Raw genomic sequence first — 22321 nt, 5'->3', positions numbered from 1 at the left:
TCAATGAAGCAGAAGTAGATGTCTTTCTGGAATTCTCTAGCTTTCTCCATAATCCAGCGCATGTTTGCAATTTGGTCTCTGGTTCCTTTGCCTCTTCTAAATCCAGCTTGCACTTCTGGGAGTCAACTTTGCTAGAACCAGTATATTTTAGCCATCAAATGCCTGAGTGAACATTTACCTTTAAAATTCTGCCCAAATGCTGATGATACTACTCTTTGGGCAGGCCGTATTTAGCAATGCAGCTCTGCTGATGCAATGAACTTCCATGTGCACAATGAAACTTCCTCTTCCTCACCTGTTCCCTCCTTCAAATCAGGTCCCGGGAGTTTGGGGGATCATCTAGGGTAGATTTGGGGTGTATGAGGAGGGGAGGAGAGGAAACACAAGTGGAACTATGTGTACATAGCATTGCCTACAACCATTTATTTTTACTCTTTGTATTTACCCACCCAGCTAATTCACACGATAGCCCTGCGAGAGACAATGGCTTCATCTGCATTATACATTTAAAGCTGTATCACACTACTTTAAACAGTCAAAGACTCAAAGGATCCTGGGACCTGCAGCTTGCTAAGGGTGCTGAGAGTTGTCAGGAAACCCCATTCCCTTCACAGAGCCACTCCCTGCCAGTGGATCTATAGCAGGGTTTTGGAAGGCTCTATAGAAACTTTTTTCTTGGTTGATATTTTATTGGCTGCACCATGGATACTAGTGTTGTGGGGGGAAATGTTTTAATTGACCAAGTATGTTTTTACTGCATTTTATTTTGGTGGGAGGGAGTGGACTTGATGGTTTCATATTTGTATTTTTATTGGTTTGGGCTGCCTTCGACAAGCATTGCCTGAAAAAGCGGCCTACAAAGAGTTTAAAACAAATAAATAGAAATAAAGAATGCTGAACTTAAATCTACTTTTCTGCAAGTTTAGCCCATTCGCTGTAATCCTGCCCTCTGAGGCAGCAGAGAACAGGGATTTGACCTTAACTGTGTGACCATAGCTGTCAACCTTCCCCTTTTTTGCGGGAAATTCCCTTATTCCAGCGCTGTTTCCCGCTGCTATCCCGGATTGTTAGATATCCCGTAGACTGTCCCCAGGATAGGTGAGGCTGCTGATCCCTTATTTTCGAGGCTGCTGATCCCTTATTTTCAAATCTGAAAGTTGATAGCTATGTGTGCTCTTCAGATATGGAAAGAGTACTATCATGTCCCCCTTGGTCTTCTCTTGACCAGGCTAAACAGTCTTTAGAACCTATTTTCCATACCGCTGGCAATCTTTGCTGTTCTTCTCTGAACCTGTTCGAATTTGTTTATATCCTTATTAAAACAGTGCCCAGATAGTGGAGAGAATACTCTAGATGATGTCTGACTAGTGCATTCTTGACATGGAGAATACAATGTACAGGTAGCAAATTCCAAGGAGTGATATTTTGGAAACCCTCTATCATATTTTGCTATGCTGAGCGTGAAGAGGCAGGACGTTTTTCAAGTATAAATTCCTCAAATATAGTGATTTCTCACAATATATAGTGATATATAGTGCTAGTAATAAAACATATTCTCCCCACCCCATTAAAACAGGCTATCAGTGCAATAATCTAAAGATGAGAGGCAGCTGACTTGGGAGTTGCTTATAAAACCTGGACATCCAAGATTATAAGCTTCTTATAAAGTTGGAATATCAAGCCTCGAAGCCAGCACATTCAATAATCTTGAGATATGTCAGGAAGAAATAATGGAGCAATAGTTCTCTTCATAAATCTATCACGGATGAAGAGATTTTTGTATCCCCCCCCCCATGATATTGAGAAATACCAGTTTTCATATATAGAATCTTGAGTCAAAATGTATAGAAAAGCAAAAACCATATATAATAAACCACCATAAATTGGCACAAACTAATACTATAATGTCAAAGTATGAATCTATAACTGCAACATAACTTGACAGTCACCCATCCCAAAGAACCCTCAAAAATTTCACGAAATGTATTTTTAAAAGGGTTATGGAAGGTGTGGGGGAAGTAACCTAAGGAAGTCTGAAAAGATTTGATTTAGAAAACAAAATCAGTACTCAGTGAATCAAAAGAATTAATGACTCATCATGGTAATGGCTTTCAATATGTAATTTCAACGCAAGACCTACACTTATTCCTGGAATCCGTCAAAGGTTAGACTTGTGCATATGTTGCATGTGTCAAAAACAGTCTCCTTGTGGCAAATATAGGTAAAGGTAAAGGGACCCCTGACCATTAGGTCCAGTCGTGACCGACTCTGGGGTTGCGGCGCTCATCTCGCTTTATTGGCCGAGGGAGCCGGCGTACAGCTTCCAGGTCGTGGCCAGCATGACTAAGCCACTTCTGGTGAACCAGAGCAGCGCATGGAAATGCCGTTTACCTTCCCGCCGGACGGTACCTATTTATTTACTTGCACTTTGACGTGCTTTCGAACTGCTAGGTTGGCAGGAGCAGGGACTGAGCAACGGGAGCTCACCCCGTCGTGGGGATTCGAACCTCTGACCTTCTGATCGGCAAGTCCTAGGCTCTGTGGTTTAACCCACAGTGCCACCCATGTCACTTGTGGCAAATATATGCAGCACTACTAATATAGAGTGGTTTATTACCTGGTTTGCTGCCATTGTGAAGAATGTATCAGGGCCAAACTGGACCTGATATGAACGTGCATCCTTTTTGTTATATAAATTGCAGGCATGGGAAAACCTGCACAATTTCAGGGGCCCCATACCACAATCCTGACAAAAATTGCATCTTTAAATATATTTGCATTTTGAGGGAAGCCTACATGGTTGCCTATGCAAACAGGAGCTTCGGAGAGGTATTTTTTTTGTCCAGGTGTACAGGATATAGGAATGCAGCAGATTAGGTGCATCAAACTGAAAAAAACAACATAGCAATACATATACATAACTTGTTGTCTGTTTATTGTTTGTGGAATAATGATGTAAGTTGTTTTAAATGCTTGGAATGTTTTGAACACTAATTACATGCAATTTCATTTTTGGAAAATGAAACAGCTATTGTATATAAGAAACCCTCTGAATGGGATATTTTAGTGGAAAAGCTGTTGTAAATGGTTTGAATATGGGAGGTATATTATAAGTATTTGAAAATCCAGAAATCTTTTACCTTATCCACAGAAGCTGGAACCCTTTTCCATACTGCAGTGTGACTCTAACGGGACACCTGGAAATCAATTATTTTCCTGAAATGAAAGGGTAGTAAGCAACCCACAGTTTCTGGAAAACTCAAATCCTTTTCCAGATTGTGTTCAATAGCACTGAAAAAAATCACACGATAATTAAAGCTTGGTGCCGTTTCTTTACTTCCTCTACTATAAACGAGTGTCTTCATATTTTCTCTTGTTCTTACTGGGAAGTTTAGTTTTTCTAGCTTGTTCGGAGCATGATTGAATTGTTGGTAGTTCTTTATTAATGATAGATAAAGTAAGAATGCAATCTTTTTAATACATCTATGAATCTTTATCTATATACAATGATACTTTGTATTTTAAGAATGCATTTCTCTATTATGTCCATTGAGGGTTATGTTTCACGCAGCGTGTTTTCATTGTTGTAGATGTATTATAAATTAAAAGCTATTTACACCAATGCCTCAGTAAACCGTTAGTTGTGGAATTACTCCAGATTTTAATATAATTTACATGCTGACATCCTAGCATCTGTTTCCTGCTATGAATTGCTTGTTTGTTCCCATTTCTGCTTAAGCAGGCAAATGTACTAAATACCAATATTTGATTTATAAGAACCATCATAGCTAATGCTCTGTTTTCCAGAGCCTTCCAGCCGATTCCCCCAGCAAGCATGCTGAAAGTCACATGCCTCGTCAAGTTTATTCCACATTTTATGACAGTGCTGAAAACATGATTATTTTTATAGTCCCAAACCTCTGATTAGTAAGAGGAACAAAAGTGCCTTTGGTATTACTGATACTATCATATGCCGACAGCAAGACCATTAATAAATTAAAAACATTGCAACTTGCCTTTGCATAATTGAGCATTTTGAAGGTGGCTTAAATGGGAAAACATCATGATGGGCTGAAATCTAATTCTGGGATTTACACAGGTTTTATGCACGTAAAGGAAAGGCAATTAGCACTAGCTGAGAATTTTTATTTTCACCGCTATATTATGAGCATCCTTGGAGTTATCAAGTTAAAAATAGCAACTTGGAAAAGCTGGTAATGAGCACTGTTATAACAACTACCCAATGAAAGCTGAAACCTTTTCTTTTAAATCCACTTTTCTTTCTTTCTTTAAAAACAAAAGAAGAAAAAGTGTACATTCTCTCCTTGTAGCTATTCTTTGTACAGAAGGTCCTATCTCTGAGGAGGGCTGTTACTAATGGTCTTTGAAATGAAGGTTTTCTGAATGGTGAAAAAAGGACTCTGTCTTTCTCTTTTAATGGCTAGCTGGACCTTGAAAGAAAATCTAGAATTTTCCTCTAACAATCAGAGGTGAAATTCAGTTAGGCAGCAAAATTTCATAACAAAAGCCCCACAAACTGCAAAGTAGTGCATAGCTTTCGGTGTGACTTTCTTTGTCAGCTTTTTGCATTGTTGATCAATTTGCTGTCCTGCTGTGGTCAGTGCTTTACTAATAGTCTAGTAAGATCCCATGACTGGCATTCTGCCTTTTTAAAAACCATCTCCATTGCTACAGTTAAGAATCTGAATTTCTAAATCAGCTGTGATAGCTGTTGGCTTCTTTTATTATTAGTATTATTCATGCGCTGGTAGGAAAGGAAGAATATTGAACCGTAATTAGGAGCTGGTAAAATGCTACTGGAACAAACTTGAAAAGGTCAGTTTCCAGGCAAGAAGCATTTCAAAGACAGTGTCTTAATTTTTCTTCTTTTTCTTGTGTCTTAATCGTTGTTGTTATAGCAATGTTTCAATTCCTTGTTCTTAACTGGGGAGGAAGCAGTAATTGTGTGAGAATCCCATTGCAGTGCAAAATGGTAATGCTAACCTTTCTAATTTGTTGTTACTGTTAGATTTTAATTATTGAGTGCAAGGGGAAAGCTTCTGAATAGTGTGAAACATCGTTGTAAAGAAGCAGTGTACATATTCTCTAATTTCAGCATTTAAACTTTAAGGAGTGTTTTTAAAAGGTCTCTGTTTAAGCTGTTGTGAAAGAAATTGGGAAATGTGAGAAAATGAGTCTGTACAAATAGTAAAGTGCAGCTTTAAAGAAAAGAAAAATCACCTGATCTTCTGCTTGTGGAGAAATTTCCTCCAAATGAGACACTCTTGTAGGAATTGTGGGGTGATACTTAGCTTAGTCATAATCAGATAAGACCTATTGAAATGAATGGACTTAAATAACACCCACATGGGTGTAGGGTAATTAAATAATTATAACCAATATTTTCCCTCAAACATTTGTACTTAGATATAAAAGGATAACTGAACTTAGTGGGTTTTGTGTGTTTATACAATGGGCAGTGTAAATATTGATGGATTAGGATACAGTCTTCCTCTGTCTGCCTATATGCCTTCATTCTTATTTTAAAAAGACAACTGAAAGTAACAGCAAGCTTATCTTATGTGCATGATTGTTGATAGGAGATTCATACTGTATGTATGTATGTATTTATGTATGTGGTACCCAACTGAAGGTTGAATATTAATGAAGATGGAGTTGTTTGAAACCCCTAAGAAACTGCAGCTGTTTAATTAATTGATTTTTTCTGGATGCTAAGGGATTTCCTAAGGTCATGTCTATGTTCAAGAAGGAATTGCTTCTTATTGAATAACAGACTGGCTGAAAAGGTGTTCTGATGCTTTCTTGATGCATCTATATTTGTTTGAGTACTTAAACAGAGATTCCCCACCCAGCTATCCTCTTTAGCATAGCTATTTATTGACCTGTAACAGCTGTCTGTGTGCAGATCTGTATAACGGATGATATGGGTTACATTTCCTGGAACAGTTTATGTTTCAAGAAGCCTTTCTCATTGCAGGCGGGTTGAATATACCTCATCATCAGGTCCTTCAAGGTTTTGTTATTTTTGCTTTGAAAGCATATCTAAGGAAGGCTTATTCAAGATGGAGTTACTCTCTACATTAGGTGTGCCATGCTGATTTGCATAGCCAAAAATTGCAATCCTGTGTAGGCCAATTTTTAAGCCCCTGACATGAGTTGGAACATTGGCTTCTACCAATAGAGGTGAGGAATCCCACATCATGATGGCATCAGATTATTTTGTGTGTGTATTTAAAATGTGCTTTGCAATTATAGAGAGGATTATCTTGCTGAGGACAGTGTGGGGTATGCTTGCAAACTCTGAGGAAACTATTAGGTATTGATATGCCCATGCCTTAACATAAAGCCCCATTGAATTCTTTTTTAAAAATAGACATAGCACTGGGGGAGTCAGAGACATCTAAATCCCAGCATCCTGATGGGGATGCAAATCACCGCCTCCTTGGTCATCAAATCAGTCTTTTAATGAGCATGGAGGTGCAATAATGTGTCTTACTCAGCTTATCTGTATGTATGTCAAATGTGTGTGCATGTGTGAGTGGGGGGTGGTCACATCCACCACTGACATGTGGACCCTGGAGAGTTGGCAGAGAACGAATGTGGCCCTAGGGGCAGAAAAGCTTAGCCACCCCTGCATTACATAGCAACCCACCACTTTGTGAGCATTAAAGTCATCTTATGTAAAAGTAAATTAAACATCCTTTGTGATCTTTTTCATGGTCCTCATAGGGGACCCAAACTAATTGCTTGAAAAGCCACATCAGACTCCAAAACAAGGAGTTATAATTGTATATGTGTAATTAATAGAATGTTGCCACATTCAGTCATGTGTGCATTTAAACATTTGCTGTTGATTTACGTTCATCTGCAGAAAGATGAGCAATGATTTTCATGTGTATGTGTGTTTTCCCTTACTATTGAGAAATCCTGACTCTGATTCAAGAATAGTAAAATTTGTTCTAGAATTTGGTCCAACTGGCTTTCCCCTGTTTTTAATTTATTTTGTTGGGTGGGTTTGAATTAAATCATTTGCATATCTAAGGAGCATTGTGTTGTCTACTCTTTGCCTGCATTCGGGTTGTTTTGCTTTTTAATGACTGTTTTCACTAGGCTGGAGTGATTGTAGAAGCTTTTACTAGACTTGCCTTCAAGACCATCTGCAGCTGTTTTCTCTGTCTTAGGAAACTGAGGACGTTATTTTGTACTAGTAGGAATGTGAGAATTTGTCCATTGATTACATCATTTTGCTGCTTAAGGCCTCAATGAATTGTGCTGTAAATCTGTGGTACCTAATAGTCACTTAACAATGATGTATTATTTTAATATTGGAAGAAACCATTTGGCTGCATTTTGGAAATGCCTGAAATATGCATTCTGGAGTGTATTTCATATGACTGGATTCAGTGACTCAGGTTTGAAAATGAGTCTCTTCTATAATTAGAAATAATTTATCTTGAAAGTTAGTTGTTATGTGACTTTCCAGGGCAAAAGTCATTAACTGTGTGTTGTGGTTATTGCTATTTTAAAGGCCACTGTTGCTAAGTTCCACACCCTGAAAATATTGGGTGAAATCCAGTGCTACTATTCTCCTTGTTGAATGACTTTTGATCTAGTGTAAGAGTCTGAACACATAAGAGAAGGGGAGCCATTTTTCCCAACTCTGCCCTGCAGCCCACTGTGCCATCTTCCAGGCTATTTGGAGTGGACGAGGCTGCAAAAGGAAGGGGACTCTGTGAAAAAGTCCCTCTCTGTGAAAAGGAAGGGGCCTCTTCTTCTCTTAACTAGCACATGCCTTGGCCAGATTAAATGATGTTCTGCTCACTTTGGATTTTGCCCAATATTACCAAAAGTGCAGGAAGTTGAGTTACCAAGAACAAGTGGTTGTTGCTCAGCTGGCAAAATTAACTTTTTGAGCAACATGGCGTAAAAGCAAGAAGGATGGATTCTCATGCTCCAAGCTATAGTACTTCAGCAATCAAATTAAAACAGTAAGAATCGCAACCTAGTTAGGAATCTATCTACAATTTTCTGAAGTGGCCATTGATTCAAGAAGCCAACAAGTTCATGTTCTCCAGAGTGCTGGGATCAGTTTTCCTTACTCCCTCAGGATCATTACTGCTAGTGGCCAAGGCAACCCAGACAGATGGGCGGGGTATGAAAATAAAATAAAATAAAATAAAATAAAATAAAATAAAATAAAATAAAATAAAATAAAATAAAATAAAATAAAATAAAATAAAATAAAATAAAATAAAATAAAATAAAATAAAATAATTATCCAAATGTATTGGGTTAAACCACAGAGCCTAGGACTTGCCGATCAGAAGGTCTTTGGTTTGAATCCCTGCGACGGGGTGAGCTCCCATTGCTCGGTCCCTTCTCCTGCCAACCTAGCAGTTCGAAAGCACATCAAAGTGCAAGTAGATAAATAGGTACTGCTCCAGCGGGAAGGTAAACGGCGTTTCCGTGTGCTGCCCTGGTTCGCCAGAAGCGGCTTAGTCATGCTGGCCACATGACCCGGAAGCTGTACGCCAGCTCCCTCGGCCAATAAAGCGAGATGAGCGCCGCAACCCCAGAGTCGGTCACAACTGAACCTAATGGTCAGGGGTCCCTTTAGCTTTATTAGTACTTCTCAGCAGAAGGGATAAATAATTGCTCAAAACCAGCCATGGTAGTGAAAGACTCCTCTCTCTTTCCCTCCAACCTCATTCTTCTTCCCCTCCTCCTCCTCCAAATATACCTAACATTGATTGCAGGTTTAGCACCACAACCACTGGTGTACACTTTATCAGCTTAAAACACGTTAACATGTTTGGATGTGTTTCAAGTGCCCTGGGTGCACTAATGATGCTTGTTCTACTTGGAAGAGAGCTGAGAAATATTTCTGCCTTTGTCTGTAATGAATACCTGATTGATTACACATACATTGAAAACATTACCTATTCTCAATCCATAAACTGCAGGAAGGGTTAAAAACCATTTCCCAGGCCTTCTCTGAGTTACATTGTGTTTAGTTTGGCAGATACCTAACTGATCTGACCCAGGTAGCCTAAATAATAGAGAGGAAAGGTAAATGAACGAGGGTTTATTTCAGCTCCTCTGACTCATATTGGTCTTCTGAAATTCGGTCAGGTTGTTCAAGCCCTCCTTATTGTAAAGCAACAGAAACTGAGATTCTTCTGTAGTGATTGCACAGGTATTAAAAGACACAAAGTTTTCAAATTGATACATTGCGGTATGGATGTTCATAGGCAACTTCTTGCTTCATCACATGAGTGAAATGGACTGAAAAAGAGATGTCTATACATGTGGGGTTGAGGAGGTACAGTGAAGAACAGCCCAAGTTAACAATGTGAAAACCATAGATAATGGGAATCAGTGCTGAAGCACTAAACATATAAAGAATGTTACCAAATTATACTTAAAATAGAAAACTGTTGTTTTTCTAGTTATAAAATATAACCCATAATCCTTGTTAAAAACCCTGGGAAATAAAATTGAACACTGGAATGAATTCCAATTGCCCTCTGAAATGGTCTTGTTAAGTAGAGTGACCTTGAGGTCAGAAAGGGAATGTTTGGGGAGATTGAAAATGTTCCCTGACTCGTGTCTGTACATTTCTATTCTGAAAGTCAGATTACTGCCCGTTTATTCTTGTGCAGAGTGACTTTCTTGTTTGGCTGATGAAAACTCTTGACGGGCATTGATGGCAAGTGATAGTGTACATGGCATTAGTTAATATGCTGGTGTTTGGAATGTGGATGGAATGGTCAATGACCTTAAGTGTACAGTATTACCAAGGTAGCATAAGGAACAGAGAGGACACTTGTTTACCCGTTGGTGGCCTAGGAGTGTTGGTGGATAGTGATTTCTGAGTGGCCTAAAATGAAGGGTGGTCCTTTCCTCTACGGTCTTCTTGAGAAGATCATTTACTAGATCACTTGAAAGTCCCTGATGGAAGGTTTTTCCTCTGTTGAAATCTGACTGAGGACAACAGAGTACATTTTCAAGTACAATGGCAATAATGAGCACTAAGCTTGGATTCATACACCAGATAATTATGAGGGACAGAATGCTAAGTATCTGCTTAACCTCTTGTAATTAACCAAGCTGAAGGGAGGCCAAGCTTAGACACCCTGCATAGCACACACATGCTCCTATGCTGAGCATATCCAGAAGGCACTGAGAATAAAACACAAGCTTGGGGATGCAGATATATGGAAATGGATCTTTCTTGACATCCTTATATTAAGGGAAAGAAAAATGCTACTGTTTTCCAACATGTGCGACAAACCTCATAAAAGCTGTTCACTTGACTCCCCGTGGCAAGTAACAGTTGCCACCAGACAATTAGGCAATTGACAAATAATAACTAAGCAATCCTAAACATACAAAGAACAAGTCCTCACTGAATTTAGTGGGACTTACTTTTGAGTAGGCATGCTTAGGATTACACTGCAAGGCTGCAGCCATACGTACACCTAATTTGGAGCAAATCCCATTGAACATAGCAAGACTTATTTTTGAGTAAAAATTCATTGTTACTTTTGTGCCTTATTTGCAAAGCTCATACACATTGCAACCTGTTTATTCATTGTTTTCCTGCCCTCGTGAAAGTTGGTTGGGTGAAAGTCAGGCTTTAAAGTTGCACTCTGGTGTAATAACTTCAATAAAGTTGCACTCTGGTGTAATAACTCCAAAATCATGGATGATAAGGGGATGTTCTGTCCCCATGGTCAGAGGCCGTAATGCTTCTGAATACCAGTTACTTGAAACTACAGGAGGGGGAGAAGGCTGTTGCTTGTGGGTTTTCCACAGGCATCTAGCTGGCCTCAGGATGCTTGTCTAGATGGATCATTGTCTTGCTTCAACAGGTTCTTATGTTCTTACGTTACATATGACAGCAGCAGCAACTGTGTTTGTAGTCTAGTCACCATTTCTGCATTCTCCACAGTGCCCTGGACTTCGCAACATGGTGGAGCGCTGCGGCAGAACAAATGGTGGCCAGCCATAAAAAGTGGTGGGGAATATTCAGGGAAATTCTGTAGAGTGGGCTTCTTTTGGGGGAGTCAAAAAAAAGGAAAAATCCGAACCTTTTTTTTTTTTTTTTAGTAAATAATGTCTTCTAAGAATTCTCATCTCATCTCAAGGTAGGTAGGTAGAAGATGCTGAGGGAGGGGACCTAAGGTATTACAAGGATGGGTTAAAAATACACAAATATCTCTGTTTTCATTGTGAAATATTGCAAGTTTTTTTTTTGGGGGGGGTATATTTCTATATTAAAGTTTTCCTTTTTTGTAACCTTTAAAAATAAGATTCTACAGGGCTTTAACAATGCCAGCCAGACCTTCATCCACACATAAAGGAAATGTGCATGTTGCAACATCTCTCCTTTGAGAAGAAAAATCAGTAAACATAATAAAAGGGATAGTGTGTTCTGTTGTTCTCTGACCTGTTCCCATTCTGCAGCAGAGTGCTAGAAATGTTTCTTCCTTCATTACATAAATTGTTAATTGGCCTTTGAGTTCTGGTTTTGATCCAATTCCATTAAATCTGGCTGGCAACATGCCCCCCCCTTTCTTAATTAAAAGCTGCATTAGATCTTAAGGTGCTTGCCTTCGGTAGCTAATAAATTCTGGCTACATGACTTGTGGTCAGATAGCGATCTCGTTTTAACTAGATTTAGAAATTGCCCAGTAATTTAAGTTGGCCTTTTCATATATAATAGTAAAATAAATAAATAAACACATTAACAAAAACAGCATTGGTTAATAATATACATTAAATTATCTCTCTTTAGTTTATGGCTCTGAGTGATCTTGTTTCAGTATACTGTACAGAAATTGATTCGATATGTCCAGACTTTTAATGATTGCTTTTAAAGGTGTTGTGCCTTTATAACTGCAGTTGATGTGGTTACTAGTTTGTCCCATTAGAGTTTCTGTACTCTGACTCTCATGACTTGAATTATGTTCAAGGAGAAAGCAGGAAAAGGTTACTAGAAAGATGGTGGATGGACAAGGAAATACTATTAGACTAAGTTTCTTGTTCTGAATCCAACTCAGGAAGTAGTTACCAAGAAGATGAATATTTTGGAAGATTTCTTTAACTGTACAGTGGTACCTCAGGTTAAGTACTTAATTCGTTCCGGAGGTCCGTACTTAACCTGAAACTGTTCTTAACCTGAAGCACCACTTTAGCTAATGGGGCCTCCTGCTGCCACCGCGCCGCTGGAGCACGATTTCTGTTCTCATCCTGAAGCAAAGTTCTTAACTTGAAGCACTATTTCTGGGTTAGCGGAGACTGTAACCTGAAGCGTATGTAACCTGAAGTGTATGTAACCCGAGGTACCACTGTATGTGTGACAACCATATTTTTTTAAAATATGTTGTCCTAAAGAGAATTGGGAGAAAGGGGGAAAGCAGAAGGGACTGTGTAGCTACAACGGTGTGACAACCCAGAGGCCCAAGTCTTCATGCTCTTATACATGAATTATCCTGTTAAGTTGCATTGAGTTGGTTCTGGATTATTTGTTGATTAATTAACCATCTAATCCTTTGCAAACGTAGGACCTGTTGAGTTCAGTGAGATGTGCTTCCGGGCAAGTGTATAAATAATGCAGCCTTTTGTGGCAATCCTATACCCAGTTTCATGTGAGTAAGCCCATTTGGTCATGAGTCCACATGCCTTTTTCATTGCTTATAGAACATAAACATATTTGTCTGTTTACTTAAGTGCACACACAAGTTACTTGAAGCCCATATGACATTTCCTTGGAAGTTGGTCCCATTTGAACCATGTGCACATACTTCTGAATAAACATGCAGTAACTTGGTTCAAGTACAAGGTTGCCAGCATTATAACTGTATCCTGTGTCTTTTTACAGAAGCACAGGAAGCAGGCCTGTTAAAACGTTGATAGCTCTGCTGATATTTATCTTCATTCAGGACCTGCAACTTCACTCAGGTATTTGACAAAGCAGAATGGGCAGTAGGATCTAGAATACCATGTGCTTCTGCATTCTTAAATGATAATTGATAAGATGTACCCTCATGTTTTGCTAATTAACTGTCAAAACTTCAAACTTCATGGAGCTAACTATGAGCTAAACTTAAGACAGAGTTGATAGGTCTAGACCCTGAGAGGACTTTCTGTCTTCTTATCCTACCTATTAAATAATCATTATGGCAAATGAAAAAATACAATAAACTATGTTCTAATAAACTCCAAATTTAAAAATGTAGAAGTTAAAGCAACTAAAAAATCAGGCACATTGAAAGGCTAGCAGTCATATTAAAACTGGAGAATGCCATTGGAAAAAGTACATATTAGGTGCTCATCAAAAATTCAGACTATGGTTCTTTTTGTACTTAAAATAGATAGATAGATATCTTTATTGTCATTGTCCCATACAGAACAATGAAAGTGAAAAATAGCCCTTCAAATAGAGGACTGTACCCTATAAGGTAGGGCCCATGGCCACCCTGAGCATCCAAGTGCTGTGATGTTCTGAGAAACTGCCTGGTGGAATTTCCACCTTTCATTCCACTTTTTTACAGGAGCCTTGTAGACCCAGCAACCTCACCTAAAAGCAGTCAGGCACAATGCAGTCATTCATATGGGAAACCTATTGAGTTACAGAGTTTGGTAACAAACAGGTCAAGAGACTCTCTGGCGTCCTCCATTTTGTAGTGTTTCACAGTCAGCTACCAGTAGGTGGCCAATTGAGAAGATGAAGCCTGCTGGTCTCTCTCTTTCCTTTGTTGTCATATATAATTGGCATGAGGAATCACAGTTGTGCTGGAGGTGTTGGCACCCCTGTGCTCCCCTCTTCGGCAGCAGTCACTTGTGAGGTGTGATGCCTGGTTTCTGCTGCCTTTTGATTTGCTCCCTGGCTGCCTTGCTGTCAGCTCCTGTATGAACTTTGCAGGGCTGTGGGGCTCAAATTATTAAAATTCAGAGATACCTCATTAATTTGTGCTGCTTCGGATGCTGGACTCGGTGACCTGCCTGAACTGAGATTGCAAGCAAATCTTTCTGACCCCCTCAAAATTGTTTGGAAAAGGAAGTTAGACATATATTGTTAACTTGCCTGTGGAAAAGTAACTACTGCTCAAACATGCCCCTTACTGCTGTAAGACATTGCAAAAAAAAAAAAAAAAAATGTATTAACAGTAGGCCAGCAGACACCTATGAAATTTCATTTGCATAAATTGCCCGTTCTCATTTTCGATATTCTTATGTGACTCAGTATTAAAAATTACTAGCCTAGTTTTGCTAATATTAGCAGTAGAGTCCTTTCCGAGTAATCTAAAAATGTTCCAAGGGGCTAAATAATTCAAATTGCCTCAGGTCTACACACACACACCCTGGTGAAATGAGTGCATCTTCATTGTCTAAGAAAATGGATGAGGAATAGGAGGTCATCCGAAGCCTCTCATTTATATGATAATTACAAATAAGCAGTGGCTAGTGATTCAGGATACAAATCATTTGCTCCTATGAGACCAGTGTGTTTGTTAAACAGGAAGTATGTGATTATGTATTGCTAATTAGTTTCCAGGTGATGGGAAGAATGCAGTGCATAAGAGGCCCAGTTCACACTGCACAGCCCCACTATTTCTCTGTAAGGCAGTTATCTTGTAATTGAATTACTGCCTTTAATTAATACATGCATCTAAATTAAGAACATGTGTATGTTGTGTGGAGATGCAGAGCGGAACACTGATAGTTATGTATATGCCTGTCTGTGTTTCCATCTAGGTAGGACATCATAGGAGATTAATGACAGAAAGGAGAGGAGCAAAATGCAGAGCTAATGAAGAATGTGAAACCGTATTTGTGAAAAGGTGTGCAAGTTAGCCTGTTTTCCAAGTCAAGGAGATGGAGAAATCGGAGGGCAAAAAGCCATGCTCTGAAATAATGGAGTAATACTTGCAGGCAAATAGAAAGTTGACTAAAATAGAAAGCGAATAAAGAACCTTGTTGAAAAGGAAAGGGATAGTCATATAGAACAGACAAGGAAGGACAGGAGAAAAGTGAAAAATAATGAGAGATTCTATTGTAAGAGAAGTCTATTATTAATCTAGGGCAATGATGGAGCACAGACTAATGAATTTATGTCCCACCTGTTGTTTTTAATCTTTCAGGTGTCCAGGCAGCCTCCTTTTAAAGGTGCAAGCAGAATGGCATTATCATTTGAAATGCAATGAAAAACAGTAAAATGGGAACAATCATTACTTTAACTGCTTCATGATCGCCCTGGCATTTGTATTTCAGTCTGTGGCTTCCTGAATATGTGCCACAAGGTATTTCTGACAAATAATGCAGTTAAGTGTATTGCTAGAAAGGCAAGAGATTCAATGTAACGCAAAACCTGCAGACTTCTAGATATTAGTAATGTCAAGAAAGAAGGCAGATTTTAATATGTCTTAAGAGCCCTGGGGGAAATGTAGATATTATGACAAGCCTACACTAAGATTCTACAGGCTATGTGATATGTTATCAGAAAGAATGCCTCCATAATAGAAAATTAAGACTAGCAAAGAGGTAAAATGCACTTTACAATTTTAATCTGGAAGCTTTCACTGTGCAAAGCATCTATATAAACAAAGTGCTTTTCAATGTGACAGTTTATATGCAGCCCCAGCCTGCTACAAAAAGAGGAAGAAAATGAGATGTGGTTGATAGTCCTTGCCTGGCAGCAGTTACTCTTAAGGAGTGTGTGTGTGTTAAGTCAGTGTTTCCCAACCTTGTGCCTCCAGATGTTTTTGGCCTACAACTCCCATCATCCCTGACCACTGGTCTTGCTAGCTAGGGATGATGGGAGTTGTAGGCCAAAAACATCTGGAGGCACAAGGTTGGGAAACACTGTTAAGTTACAGTCCTCTTCACTCTTAGCTGGGAGTTGCGATCAAGCACCATTGAATTCAATCGACATATATAGGATTGTGTTCTTAATTTACAAAATGTAGTCTATGTGTTATGATGCATTGCACCTAGTCCATCCTGTGGCCCCAATATTCGGCCTCTGGATCAGGCCAATTCACCATATGCTGCCTTGGGATCTACTCACCCCAAACCTGTCCCCAAATTCATTTGGGGGTAATGGTGCTAAGGGGTTTCAAAGGTTTTTCTTTTTTCTTTTTTGAAAAAGGTGGGGTGCACTAGCAGGACCAGATCCACTCACTTAAGAGTAGGTGGATCCTGTACAGTACTGGTTGCTGCACCTTTGTGAGTGGCTTCCCATGCATGCAAGGTAGATCTGATTCTGCAAAGGGAGCAAGAACATGAAGGAATAGAGGCCTGCTGGGAAAGGCACTCAACCTTCTCCTGTGAAGATGCAGCCATCCAATTGTCCTCACCTTTCCGCAGTTTCTCGACCCTTTTCTCACTTATGCCAGGCCCTCCTTCTTGCCTGACATCCTGCCCCAGGAGAGCCTTGGGTGGGACACTCAATCTGGGCTGCAGCAATCTGAGGCTGTACCAACCTGACTTGAACAAGGCCTGAATCCGTCTGAATAGGCCTGATCAGACTTTGGATTTGGACCTTGGCTGAATCTGGTGCATAGTTCAGTCCTCCATAGAACTGGAGACAATATAGCCATAATTACTAGTACCCATAGTTAGCTTTATCTTTCATGAATTTGTATTCTGACATAGGGATAGACTCCTGTTCCTTTAGAAATTTTAATGGGTTTGACCTGCCCTGCATTCCATACCTGAATTCTAGTTTGACTAGGAGAATGTTCAGATTAATTCCAAAAGTGGAACATGCCACACTTTTCAGTCTCTTTGTACCCCCCCCCCCCACTTCTGTTACCAATAGGGATGGGGGAGAAATTCAAATCAGTTTACATGTAAAGGTGAACCTACATAATTGGTGCAGCTAAACAAATTAGGATGCCTGAAATTTGCACCTCTCTGAATTTTGTAATGCAGTTCTGTAGTCAAGTAGCATGTACAAAAAAAATTGCATATACTGGGGTAAGGTGTGCATAAAATAGAATATATTAGTGAAAATAACATACAAAAATACATTATACTGGGCAAGATTACATGAAGAAATGAAGAAAGTTCTACTAAACTTCATGCAGACTCAAAAATAATCACAAACAGATATAGAAATGTGCTGATTCCATGGGAAAGACCCACCCACATGGTCCTGATATTCGTAAGAGAGCCCAGCAGCTTGCAATCATTATGGTACAGGGTATATTAGTTCTTTTGGCCGTACAGGGATAGATGAGCTGCTTGTCTGACTCATATAAAGCAACACTTCTTACCATAAGATTATGCTTGGTCCTCAAAAGGGTCACTAGACTGCCACATAATGAAACCTGGTCTCCTCCTCCTGTCTTCCAATTTATTGCTGTTTATTACATTTATATCCAACTTCCGTACAATGAGGCCAAGTTGTCTGCTTGCACCTCCCAATTTATTCTCATAACAAGGCTTGTGGTAGGTGTGAGATAATGACTGGATTCTAATGTGAGTTTTATGGCTGAATGAGGTTTTGAACCTGGGTCTCCCACTTGTAGTCCCAACACTCTTTTACTACCCTGCACAGGCTGTTACAGTGGTTGAATTCTCCCTGCATTAAAGAAGGGGAGCTCTAATGTCCGAATGAGCCCAACTCCTGCTTACAGTGCGATTCCAGAATGGATTGCATTGGTGAAGGAGACTAGCGAGTAATCTTACCTCCTGTGTATTGCAGAGTCAGCAGCTCATTGCCTACCTACCTTGGTATATTTGGTATGCTTGGTAAGCCTTTTAAGACTGCTTGTGTCTTGGCCAGTCATTTTGCAGTTTGGCCATTGTATTTCTAATTTAGGCTTTAGTTAATATGGGCCAATTGGAAGTTTCCACTGCCCTGTAGACTGAAGTAAAATGTAGAGAAGTGACACAGTATTCAAGCAGTCAATGCAATATGATTGGGGAACAGAAAGTGGATAATGAGAAATGCTTCCTTGGTAAGCTTTTTATTTGTTTGCTTGCTTGTTGAAATGACTTGGATTGAAATGGCTTCGAAAGAGCACTTCTTAGATAATCCTAAAGTGGCTATTCAATGATGGTTCAGGAATGGCATGGTCCCCTTGAAGGTAAGTAGCTGTTGAATTGCTCCTTGAGGCAGGTCCAAGCCTTTGTTAAAATAATCTTTTCCTGTGTGTCACTGTGATTATGACACCCTTCATCTTGAGTGCATGCATCATGTGGCATGCTCGGTCCCTTTCAACCTGATCTTGGGCTCTCTACCCAAAGGCTCCATTTTAGATTTCAGAATGAGAGCAACTTTCAACGAAGCTGCAGCCATTTTAGTGTGCAGGGAAACAAATATAAGCTGCAACGACAAGCTCGGCAGGAAAGGAGAATGCCAGGAGAAATGGGAGATATGAGTCCCAACCTTGGAAAACTGAATGCAAATAAAGAGAAGCAATAGAAATCAGAACCAGGAGCAGGGAACAGGATCTGGATGGCAGATCTGCAGTGACATCAGGTGACCATGTTTTGTCTGCATGGTTTGAAAAAATAATCAAATTTTCAGGTAAAGGCACAGAACTTTGACCAGCTGATCATCAGGGCTTGCAAAGCCCCTTGCACTGAGCTTTGCAGCTGCTTCTGATCAGGTGATTAAGGGTGCCTGGAAGTTCCCTTTTGGCCCAGCTGTGTCTTTATTTACTTTGCCACCCATTTCTCTCTCCTTTGTATGCATGCAAGAACTCTAGTACCAAAGAGACCCCTTCCGGAGCTAATGACCCTCCAATTGTAGCCAGGATAATCTGGTCCTGGTGTTACATGATCTGGCAACCTCATGGTTGGATTATTACAAGGTGCCATATGTAAAGCTGCTCTTGAAGACAACCCAGAAGCTTCAGGAATGTGGCTGCCAGGGTGTTGACTGGCCATATTCCACTGTGCCTGGACCCAATTATAATTAAGAGACCTAAAATGGCTTGACATCCAAATATCTGAAAAGGATCCTCAGCTGATACACCCTTTCAGGTGCCTCCTCTACAGGAAGTACAGTACTGAACAATGAAGGAGGCTTTTTTGTGGTGGTGACCCATCTTTGGAGCATGCTCTCTAGAGCTGCCTGTCTGGTACCAAAGCTGCAATGCCAGGTAATGTTTTGTTTTTACAGGAGTTTTAAAGTGATTTTATTGTTTGCATTGATTGTACAGTCGTACCTTGGAAGTCAAACAGAATCCGTTTCAAAAGGCCATTCAACTTCCAAAAAGTTTGGAAACCAAAGTGCAGCTTCTGATTGGCTGCAGGAAGCTCCTGCAGCCAATCAGAAGCTGCCGAAGCCCCGTTGGATGTTTGGGTTCCAAAGAATGTTTGCAAACTGGAACAATCCCTTCTGCGTTTGTGATGTTTGGGAGTCAAAATGTCCGATTACCAAGGCGTTCGGGATCCAAGGTACAACTGTATTGTTCTTATATTTATTGACTGTATAGCACCCAGAAATCCCAAAAGGGACAAAGGAGTGTATTCAAATGCTTTAAATCAATCAAAGTTCATCATACAGTTTACCAGGGAATAGACTAGGAATAGAAACACATACATATATCTGGACATGCAATAATGTTGTTCTGGTTCTTGTGGCACCATGGATGTCCCATCATTGCACCCAGTCATGTTAACTGCATCCAGGCATCCCACCCTTTGCCTTGTTCATTAGGATGATTGTCAGTGTCCAGTAGTTATTGCTTCACATCACTTATAATCATAGGATTGTAGCGTTGGAAAGGACCCCAAGGGTCACCTAGCCCAACACCTGCAATTCCACTTTGTCAGACTCTCTTCCCTTTCTATCCTCCATTTTGTGCAGCCCAGCAAGCCGTAATCTGGGGGAGTAGGCACAGGCTTGGGGAGACTAAGGAAGAGCTTTGACAACCAAAGGTGCCCTCTTTTCTTTTTTCGATACTGTTTTGTTTCAGGTATTTGAATGTTAATGTGAAATATAGTAATTGTAAAAATGAGTGGTAGCATCCTTAAAGTAATGTAGATTGTCTTGCAGTCCCTTCAGCATTGCAAAATGGGATCTATCCTGAGTTCCTGAGGATATGGACATGTGTTTATATTTAATGGTTTAATTAGTTAATGGGGGGGGGGGAGGAAGGCAGGTGATTAATAATCACTCACTATTCCTACTTGTTCCTACTTTTTGGGGCATTCGGTGCTGATTCAGTTTCTCCTTTGGCTCCTTACCATCCATGTTTTGAGCATTTTCATCTGAGCAAAAAGCAATGAAAGGAACAAGGTGAAATGTGCATAATTCTTGCTTCTCTCCCCCCAAATAGGCAGTGTTTATGTGCCTGTGGCTTCCTAAAGCACCCTGCCTGACAGAATGAATAGCTAAATAAAATGTAATGCAGAGCTATACTCTTAGGGATAATTTTTCAAATGTTATCAAAGCATTTGTTTTATATATATATATATATATATATGCTTTCGTAGATTTTCACGGGTACAGGAATGCAGGTTTTGGTGTCCTCGGGTGTCTTCCCGTGTAAAAGTTGGGGTGTCTAGGCGACGTTTCGACGAGGTCTCACTCGTCATCTTCAGGCTGGTGCTTTCGGCTTCTTGTTACTGGAACAGAGCGGGATCTCAATGTTTGAGTTCCTATAAATACTGTAGAGGGGGTGTGGTGTCTAGCCTCCAATGTTCTGGGCAGAGAGGAAGTTCCCAGGCTAGTGTGCCTTTTCTTCTTTTGTTCCTTAATTACTTGAGAGATACCTTGAGTGATTTCTTGAGTGATATCCTGAGTACCACTTAGGTGGGTCATTAGGTGTGGATTAGTTGCTAAAGTCTTTGTGTCTTGACCTCTTGAACTTTGTGAAGAGTTTTCCTGAGAAGATGGCTGTATTGCACTTAGTTGTGCTTTGGCTTGGCTTCGTGTATAGGGGCGAGCTGTGGTTTTGTGGCTTGTGTCAGCCAGATCTGTGTAGGGATTGCAGGGGGGTGCAGCATCCGGAGGTGCCACCATGGATTGGCTACTGGATGGTGTCAGTAATTCATCTGTGGAGAGGGTCTGGGTTTGGGTCTGGTGTGGGTCTAATGACCCACCTAAGTGGTACTCAGGATATCACTCAAGAAATCACTCAAGGTATCTCTCAAGTAATTAAGGAACAAAAGAAGAAAAGGCACACTAGCCTGGGAACTTCCTCTCTGCCCAGAACATTGGAGGCTAGACACCACACCCCCTCTACAGTATTTATAGGAACTCAAACATTGAGATCCCGCTCTGTTCCAGTAACAAGAAGCCGAAAGCACCAGCCTGAAGATGACGAGTGAGACCTCGTCGAAACGTCGCCTAGACACCCCAACTTTTACACGGGAAGACACCCGAGGACACCAAAACCTGCATATATATATATATATATATATATATATATATATATATATATATTCTCATTCTTCTGCAGGTTCCCAGTATTCAGCATGCCCGAGCCATAGGCACAGTTTTATAATACCAAATAATCTGTTAAACTGTGTTTTAATGCCTGGAGTTCTTTTTAACTTTGAAACACAATTTTCAAAGTTGTTCTGTTATTAATGCCTTCCAACCCCATACTTCCTCTGTTATTTACTGCTAATTGTTGAAAATGAGTAAGTGGCAGTAAGGATATACTTCATAATAGGATATATTACAGGCACAAATAAAACCCTCTGGGAGTGTCTTTCATACTCACTTGCACTTGATAACTGTTTTAATTCACAAATTCCAGCGCCAATGCTTAATACAAATAGAGCATAGCTGACACACTTTTGCCTTCAGAATTTCCAGAAAGCCCTTTTGGCCAAACAAATTAATAATACATTTCTTTCCTTTTTTTAAGAAAGAAAGAAAGAGTGAAAGAAAAAAGAACACGAACTTAAATCTGGATATCTAGTGAGGATTTTGTATACCACCTCTTAGAAGGCAAATCACTTATTTCAAAGACAATTCAATGCAAGCAGACCAGTGATGGATGAATCTGTCAGTTTCTGTTTCTCAATTTCCAAGTCTTTAGTTCAGTTCTTCATATTTCTGCATTAGTTTATGCTTCATGAAAATTCACCAGCACTTTAGTGCTATCCATGGCATGGAGATCTCAGGCTTATGCCCTGAGCGGACACCAAGGGTCGTGTCCAAGAATGCCACAACCTCGGGTGGGTGGGTAGGAACCACATTGCTTGTTGGAGGCAGTTATTGATGATTCCTTAAATTCAAAGTTGATTGCATTTGTGGCAAGAAAGAAAGCTCTTCTTCCAGTAGCAGGATCAGATTCGGAGTAGACCCGACCAGACAAATGCA

General features: G+C 40.0%; 1 long non-coding RNA gene across 3 annotated transcripts in view; it reads left to right on the top strand.

Annotated features, from left to right (window-relative positions):
• LOC310825398 overlaps positions 1 to 21985 on the top strand; it is a 69009-nt gene extending 47024 nt beyond the window's left edge. For 2 of the 3 annotated variants that reach the window (XR_014555270.1, XR_014555272.1), the window contains 4 exons: positions 12908 to 12987; positions 14785 to 14870; positions 15171 to 15329; positions 21864 to 21985. This is a non-coding gene — a long non-coding RNA (uncharacterized lncRNA). The remainder of the gene's footprint in view (positions 1 to 12907; positions 12988 to 14784; positions 14871 to 15170; positions 15330 to 21863) is intronic. The other variant, XR_014555271.1, reaches the window with a different exon arrangement.
• The last annotated feature ends 336 nt before the right edge of the window (positions 21986 to 22321 follow it).

The sequence above is a fragment of the Podarcis gaigeae genome, assembly GCF_964106915.1.
Source record: "Podarcis gaigeae genome assembly, chromosome: 10".
NCBI classification, from domain to species: Eukaryota; Metazoa; Chordata; class Lepidosauria; order Squamata; family Lacertidae; genus Podarcis; species Podarcis gaigeae.
Note: the sequence above shows the minus strand (reverse complement) of the source record. Positions and strands in the feature narration are given on the sequence as shown.